The following is a 9147-nucleotide window of genomic DNA, read 5'->3' as shown; positions in this document are numbered from 1 at the left end:
TTTTAGGCACTAATTTTGTGGTAGTTGTTTGGAGTCTGTCTGTCATAGGAAATGGATAGTTATCCACCATAGCTTTGAGGAAGAATCTTTCTTGAGAAATTATCAGAAAATTATGTCCAAAATCAAGAGTGTCTGAAGTGACTAGACATTTAGTTTAGTGTCTAGGATTAAACCCACTGCTCCCTCATGTTTAGACTGGAGCAAGAAGTTTCTTCTGGAATGAACATGGAATCTCTGGTGTGGAATTGGCCCACTATCCCTTGTGTCCAATCTCCTTGCTACTTTCCTGTTTGATCTTACTTATATCGCATCCTTCTCACCTGCTTCACATAGATGTCACTTGCATCAGCCCATAATCAAGTTCTGGGATGGTGGTGAAGGACACACCTCTGAATCTCACATTTTTCCTTGGTTAGACTAGCTCTTTCCTAGTCTTCCCTTTCCTCCTGGAGATTGTGACTTAGAGCTGGTGTATGGGAGGTAGATGCATGATTTTTAGGCAGGAGACTCATCAGTAGTATATGATGATTCAGTGAGAAGAAAAAACTGTGATGGATCTATTGAACTCATGCAGCCTCAAGCTTTGACTATGAACTAAAGAAAGCCACTGATTTGCTCTATGTTACCTAATGGATTCAGAAGACATCTACCATGAAGAAGTCTTCAGCTAGGACCAGGGGCTCCACATCCTGCAGAAGCAAGAATACGGTGAGAGGTTGTGATGGGTCATAAGATTCCTCTATGCATAGTCTAAATGGCCAGTGTTAATACCAACTTAGAGTGTTTGGAGTGTTAGCAGAAGGTTACACTACACATATGCCCCAGAGCTGCTTGGTGTGCTGCCTTCAGAATCACTGAGTATAGAGCTCCTTAAAGCCATCAGCATGATTAAAAACAACAAATGACCAAAGGCAACATAAACTGAGAACTGATCTACATAACTGAGTTTATCACTGTGGGCTGGGCAGCACTCTGGGAAGGCTGTATTGCTAGAACATTGTATGTAACATTGGAAGTATGCTAAATGATAGTACTTTGATTATTTCAAAAAATTAAAAGAACAACAGTCACCACCAAAGCAGAAAAAGCTGAGTTTTCTCAAAAAATGGGGAGAGTAGATAAACAAAAATGTCCTCAAAGAAGAAATACAAATGACTAGAAGGCATACCCCCAAATGCTCCATATCACTAATCATCAGTATTTGCATATCCAAACAGTGAGATACCACCTCACACTGAAGGGCTGGCGTGAGGCAGATCAAGAAGCCATGCCAGGCTGCACTTCAAGCAAGCAGTAGGCCTAAGTTTCTGTTTCCTGAAGACCAATGTTCCTGTTTCCCCAAATGTTTGTGATTAGAGTTACTGAAAATACCCCCCTGCCCCTACCCATTTACATTAATCAGTAAGTGACACATCCTATTGTCCTATCCTGTAGCCTGTTACTTACTAGAAAAACCCACAATGCGTAATCGTTGGCACCTCTAACTATGCTCACGTGATCGAAGTTGGCACCTGTTAACTATGCTTATATGATTAAGGATATGAGATCCTGCTGTAATAAGGGCTCAGGGTCCTTGTAAAGACTCCACTGTGTTGGATGAGACTTGGAGCCTAGCTTGAGCTAGCAATAAGGATTCTTTGCTTTTGCATTCTCACATATGGAACTGGTCTCTCTGTGAATGGGAAACCCCAAACACCACAGAGACTGGCACACATCAAAGAGAATAACAACAAACAGTGTTAGTGAGTTTATTGGGAAAAGGAGACCCTCATTTACTATTGGTGAGAATGTTGGCTAATCCAGTATTTTTGGGAGTCAATATCATCATCACTCAGAAAGTTAGCAACTGAGTTTCCATATGACCTAGCAATCCCAATCCTTGGATTATATGCCAAGGGTCCAAAACCACAATCCAGAAAAATAATCTGCACTCCTATGTTCATTGTAGCACTATTAACAATAGCCAAAAAGTAGAAAAAACCCAAGTGCTCAAGAACAGATAACTGAGTAAAGAAACTATAGTACATGTACAAAATGGTATACTATTCAACAGTAAGAAAAGATAAAGTCAAGCCAGAGCAATTGTACATTGGGTAGCACATTTGTCTTGTATATATGACTGACCCAGATTTGCTCTTCAGCATCCCATATGCTCCCTTGACCACCATCAGGAGTGATTCCTGACTGCAGAGCCAGGAATATCCCCTGAGCATCACCAGGTGTGACCCTCCAAAAAAAGCAAAAAAAAAAAAAAGATAAAGTCATGCAATTTGCTGCTCCATGCATGGATCTGGATCTGGAGACTGTCATGTTGAATTGTTAATCAGAGGGAGAGGGACAATCTTCCTGGTATGTGTGATTTAAAGAAACTGTAAGAAAATAACAAAGCCCCAAAGGCAATAGGAACAAAGAGCCCAAGAATTGTTCTTTAGTAGAAAGTTTGACATTAAAATGGGGTGGGAGGGATAAGCTAGAGAAGGGAACACCAGGAGAATGGTGAAGGGGAAAAGTGCGTGCTCCTGACACAGGCTTGAGGGTGGGAGGGAAACCAGGGTCATAGGTGGAGGGAAGTGGGCACTCGTGAAGGTATTGGTGTTGGAACATTGTACGACTGAAACTTAATAATGAATAGCTTTGTAACTGTAATTAGTTGTGATTTAAAACTGAGTTTTCTGCCTTCCAGAAAGTGTAGGGTTAAAGACCTTGTCAAGCAACTTTGGTGATTCAGTCATTTTCTCAATGATTTTAGTGCTTTGCATATGAAATAAAGAGCATGCCCAAAAGAACACAGGCAAAAGTGAAGGGAATTAGCAGAATAAGCCATACCCAGAACATGGGCCAGTCTGAGTGTGACAGACGTTTGAAACATAGTTTTCTCTTGTCCCAGTCTGGAAGCAGAAGCTGGAGGAAGGATGAGTCAGGAAAAGTGTCTAGCATTCCTATAAAACTGTAGCAAAGGCTCTTTCCTGTACAGCACCTACCACTCCCCAGTATATTCAAAACAATTTCTCTAGGTTATACTGGGGAGATTCATTGTCGTTAATCTGTTTTTTTGTTATGTCTGAACTGGGGCACTGCAAAATGATCATCAGCTCAAGTATAGGTAGTTATGACTGTTATTTGGACATTTAAGTTCTCCTACTATTAGATTTGATGGTACTAAATGTTAGGACAATTTTCCCCATATATATACATATATATGTATATATATTTATATTTAGTATATATATATATATATATATATATATATATATATATATATATATATATAGGCCACACTCACCTTTGCTCAAGGCTTATTGGTGACTCTGTGCTCAGGGATTACTCCTGGTGAATCAGGGGCCTAATTAGCGTTTTGGGGATATAACTTGGGTGATGCATGAAAAAGTAAATCCACTGTTCTATCTTTCTTGTACCTTAGGGCTTTCTTAATTACATCTGTCCACCTAAACAATCCAGGGCAATTTCCCATTAAAGATTCCTATTTTAATCTTAATTGCAAAATCTCTTTGGCTAAATATGGAAATGTTTTTACATGTTCTGAGGCACCTTGGGGACAATTATTTTATGAGGACAACATTGGCTCAAGTTGAAAGTTTAATAAATGTATTCTATCAACTTCGGCTGCGGGGGGCTCTGCTTGGCATGCTCAAGGCCACTCTCCATACGCTCGGATGAGCCTCATGCATGAAGGAATTGACAGAGAAAACCAAGTGTGTGGGACCCGGGGCGGAGATCTCCAAGCCTGCTTGGATCAGGACTGGGCCTCCTCCACCCAGATCCCCCATTTTCCAGTAGCTAGGCAATCACTCCCACAAACTGCCCCTGGCGCCTCGTAATCCAATCAACGGCCAAGATCCAGAAACTATAAAACAGAGCTCTTAGAATTGACCTCTTATTGTCTAGCTATTCCTCTTAGAGAACCCAGCAAGCTACTGAGAGTATCCTGCCCTCACAGCAGAGCCTGGTAAGCTCCTCATGGTGTATTCAATATGCCAAAAACAGTAACAATGATGGGTCTCATTCCCCTGACCCTGAAAGAGCCTCTAATGCGGCACCATTGGGAAGTATGAGTAAAGAAAGGCTGCTAAAATCTCAGGGCTACGATGAATGGAGACGTTACTGGCATCAGCTCGAGCAAATCGATGAACAAAGGGATGATAGTGATACTGTGATGTCATCACACACATTTTTATAGACCTCAACTAAATATAAAATAACAAATGAAAAAACAACCTTCTCTTTTATTCTAGACACCACTGAACATTGATGCATTGAACATAATAAAATACCAAAGAGGCTGTGAAGATTCAATGACAGGATGTTTGGGGGTCAGAAGTGGGGAAGCTGGGCTAAAATTTTTTTAATTGAATTACTATGAGATACACATCTACAAATTTGTTCATGACTGGGTTTCAGTCATATAATGTTCATCTTCACCAGTCATGCATCCTATTACCAGTGCATATTTCCGACCATCAATGTCCCCAACCCCAATTTCCCCCAGGTGTCCCTTCCCCACCCACCCAGCCTGCCTTTATTGCAGGCATTTCTCTCTCTCTTTCTATCTCTCTCTCTCTAGCATGCCAAAACTTATCAAAAATCTTTTGTAAGGGCTAGTCCTTCAGTTGTAGAGGTGGATAAGATTGACAGATCAAATACAGATTAGTGGGGCTTTGAAGACACTAGAAGGGAATGCCTCTTCCAAGATTAGCTCATTACCAGAATTATCAAGAAATTTACTCAGGCAAGTGACTTTTATTTGCAAACCACCAAACTGAGGTCCATATTCCATCTTAATTTTTTTTCTAATCTTGCTTTCTGGGACTCTACAACCAGACAACCTCCTTTTGTCCCAATTACCACAGAGTCACGTTCAGTCAACACTAGGCAGCTTTTCCTCTCCAAAGCCCAGTGAAATTAGACAAATTCACAATTTGCAGCCTATTTATCCTGTATTGATCATTTCTTTCCTGGGAAATCATCATGAAGGCTTGTTTTCATCATTTTTCCTCACTGTCACCAGTATCCTGACTGATCCTGTACTATCCCACATGGTCCAGCATGGCAGGACAAATCCTGTCCTCATGGGAACTTTGAATTTCATTGATTTCCTAATACATTGGTCTCGTCAGGACTGAATAATAATAAAAATCATACTTGAACAATATGTTTCCTAAACTAAACCCTGTACTGGTATGTCTCAAGAAAGCCAAGTTAAACAAACTGATCTCCCAGTCCACTGGTAAGTGCCCTGGAGGATTTCAGAAGACATTTGACCTCATTCCCCCATTTTCTTCCCTTTCCTTGATGGTGACCCCATTGTCTTGCACCAGATGCTCTAATCTTTCCCAGAAGCCTCACTGCTCTCATCTCATGCTGGCATCACTCCTCTTCCCAGAGAGCTGTCTCAGCATTCCTCTCTGCTGCCTGTCCCACTTTGAGAAGCTGAGGTCACGGTATAGTTGGTACATCAGCATTTGTACTGCTCAAGCAGTGTTGTCAGCTCTGAGATTGCACTTTGTATCCACCTGCCATCAGCAATCTGTCAATACCCTGATGCTGAAAACAGCATGTTCTGCCTCTTGAACTTGGTCCAGACGTTGCACAGATGAACTCTAAGGCCAATTTACAATCCCTTCATTGGGAGAAGTTCTGTAAATGATTATCCAGTTTTATTATTTTGTTTATCTCTCCCTTTCTATCCCTGCCCCCAATTCCTCTTCTCAGTTTTGTACTTACTTCTTGATTTTTGTCACTTATTAGTACTTCATCCAGAAAAGGTGTCCTGAAGAAAGGGTTGTCTTCATTGATTTCCCCAAAAGCACAATATAAAACAGGTCTTTAATTTGAGAGTGATTCTTAGAAACTGGTGTGTAGGGGTGGGAAAGTAGACTTGTCCTTCTAATGAGGGTAGCCTAGGATGTTTTACTCCTATTACTGTGACCCATTGGTAGAAGTTGGCCTTGGAAGTATTAGTTTTTCTCTACTTCTGAGATGATCCTGAGACTAGGTGAATGACCCTCCAAAGTTTAGGAGAAAGACCGGAGACAAGAATCAAGGGAGGCCCTTGAGATTATATGCAGGTTAGGAACTAGCAGTGTTTACAGACCTGTCTACTTCAGGTATGCTAAAGATTGAAAAAAAATTAAAGTCAGTCTGAACAATATTTAGTTAAAAAGGTTTTAATGCTAAGATAAAAATTAATAGTCTAAATTACTAATCTCAAAATTGCCCTTTTACTGGGCAATTACTGTTTTCTCTCTTGACCTGCTTACCACCAAGATTAATTTAGGATGGATATTAATGCTTTGAATTTACTTATTCTCTCTCTAGATATCCTGGAATAATAATTATTATTTTTATAATATGATACATTAATTTATTCCCAGGTGAACCAAGTTAATATCTTGAGATGTGAATGCATTTGGTGTTCCTTCTTGGCTTTTCTTCAATATGAAGGAATTAACATTTATTCTTAATTTTCTTTGAGAAAGCTATGCTTAGAACTGTAAGCAGTAGAAGCCAGTACAATTTTTGACTTTTTAGACTGGATAGTTGGTATAAGGGTTAAAACACTTGTCTTGTGCATAGTCGACCCCAGTTTGATCCTGACATCACAATAATCCCTGAGCACTTAGCCAGGAATAAGCCTGAGCACCACCAGGTGAGACAAATTGTCCCTACCTATTGTTTGTTTTTGTTTTATAAACATAGAGCCCTTAGAAGCTTAGAGGATTTACAGAGGAAGCAAAAGGTGAAGGAGTTGATGACTTAAACCCCGATTTTAGCTTTACCCACTTCAGATCCCTTTTAGCTTGTAAAATGCCACATGGGTAATGATGGTAGAAATAAGCTTGAATTTATTGTGTTTGATTTTGATTTAATTATTTGTCATTGCACATTCAAAAACTTCTTCCTATTGCCAATTTTTTATCACTCCAAACTTTCAGTTACTTGTTGGGTCATGATGCATAATTTAGGATGCTAAGATTTAGACATTACGTGGAGAATATCCTTCCCCCCACCAAAAAAAAAAAAAAAACCCTACAAGTGGTTCTTACTTATAGTGCCAGAATAAGCAAAAAAAGAAAATCCGTGGCTCAGAAATGTACAGAGTCAAAGCCCTGCTCTTTGTAAAGGATCCCCAAGATTAGAGATTAACAAAGTTTCTTTAGAGAAATGTTGAGTGATGTATTTAATTTATAAATCACGAGTTTGGAGCAGTCGGTTGTTGATGTACTTTTTAGAAATGGAGAAGAACAATGAAGGAAGTACTAAGGGTAGGTTTTCTGCCAGTCTGGTGAAATAGTGTAAAGCTTGAACTTGGTATTTACTTTGATTTAGTTAAAAATGCAGTTTTTTAGACTTAGATAATCCCACACAAACATTTATTGTTTACTATGTAGAAGATAGTATGCATACAAAAGCCTTATTTCAATGAGTTGAGCAAGCCAGAAGAGAGATTTCACACATGCATCTGATTATAAATTACAGAATACAACTGGAAAGAAAAGGCTTTGAGTCTCCTCCTACAGGCAGTGATACTGTTGTGTTGCCAAGGCAACAGATCAGATCATGGCAGTGCATTACCCAGAAAATGAGAAACCACCGACCATACTCTGGACTTCCAGCTTCCTTCAGTGAATTCCTTTATAAAAAAGCCTTTGGAGAAATTTTAAACAACAATGAGGTATCAAAACAACAGTGAGATATCACCTCACACCACCTAAATGGGTACATGTGAAAATGAACTAAACAATCAGTGCTGATGCGGCCTTTGGGGAACAGGATTTCTCATCCACTGTTATGGGAACTTTGACTAGTTCAACCTCTTTGGAAAACAATATGGACACTTCTCAGAAAACTGGGTAGGTTCCATACTACGCAGCAGTTCCGATTCTTAACATCTTCCCCAACTGACTAAAAACTATTTCAAAGACTTTTATACTCCAGGTTCATTTCAACAATATTCACAATAAGTAAAACCATTCTTTCCAATTGCTCAAGAATAAATGACTGATATAAATAAATTGTAGATTATATATACATAATGAAAGAATACTTGGCTATATGAAAAAACAAAAATCATACAATTTGCCACTCTATGGGTGTATCTAGAAGGCATAATGTAAAAAAGAAAGTAAGAAAGAAACAAAGAAACAAAGAGAGGATGGAAGGAAGGAAGAAAGGAAGGAAGGAAGGAAGGAAGGAAGGAAGGAAGGAAGGAAGGAAGGAAGGAAGGAAGGAAGGAAGGAAGGAAGGAAGGAAGGAAGGAAAAAGTTGTGTGAAGACAGTTGAGCCTTGTTCTCAAAAAAGATGACTTTCGAATTAAACCTTAAGAGTAGATTAGGACTTATTTTGGGATTTAAATAGGCATCAAAAATGGTGTCAGGGTAAGGTTAGAAAGGCATTAATTTTTTTATGATTGCATAAAAATCACCATAAACCTAGCATCTTATTCTTACATGTGAAATTTTATCTCATAGTATCTTTGGGTCAGGACTCTAGGAAAAAGTTGCCAGATTCTCTGCTTTAGGGTCTTACCCAGCTTTGCAAAACACAATAAGGTAATTTTTATGGTTCAATAGTGACAGATACTATCAAAAGTTCTGTAATATATCATCTCTGGAGCCTCTTTTTTGATCAATAGCCTGGCAAATTTACTCTTCTTATCTTCCTTCCACACACAACAGAAAATGTATTTGAGTGTCACTTTTTGGTTTGAAAATAGGTAGCTTTTAGTATATTGCATAACCGATCTTGGAAACAATATCATCATTAATTTCTTTTTTTATGAGGTTTTAAACATTTCCATCTGAACAATAATCCTCTGGATCTAATGTTGACATGTTTCCAAGAAATGATGAATATGAACAATACCTCAAGAGTATAGATTTTTGAAAAAGTTGTATTTGATGATTTTACATCTTAAAAAGTTAGAATTTCCAGATGAGGTGTTGGAACCAAAAGAATTCTGTATTTAACTGGCACTTATTTATGACCTTTCCTGTTCACTGATTTCAAAGAGATTCAGTGTTGAAATAGGTTATTGTTCACATATAACTCATAGATTATTAATGTCTTTCAATTAATTATCCCAGGTTATTTCTGGAAATATGGTTAGTTCTGGAAATATCCAAATAT

Source organism: Sorex araneus, chromosome 1, assembly GCF_027595985.1.
Source record: "Sorex araneus isolate mSorAra2 chromosome 1, mSorAra2.pri, whole genome shotgun sequence".
NCBI classification, from domain to species: domain Eukaryota; kingdom Metazoa; phylum Chordata; class Mammalia; order Eulipotyphla; family Soricidae; genus Sorex; species Sorex araneus.
Note: the sequence above shows the minus strand (reverse complement) of the source record.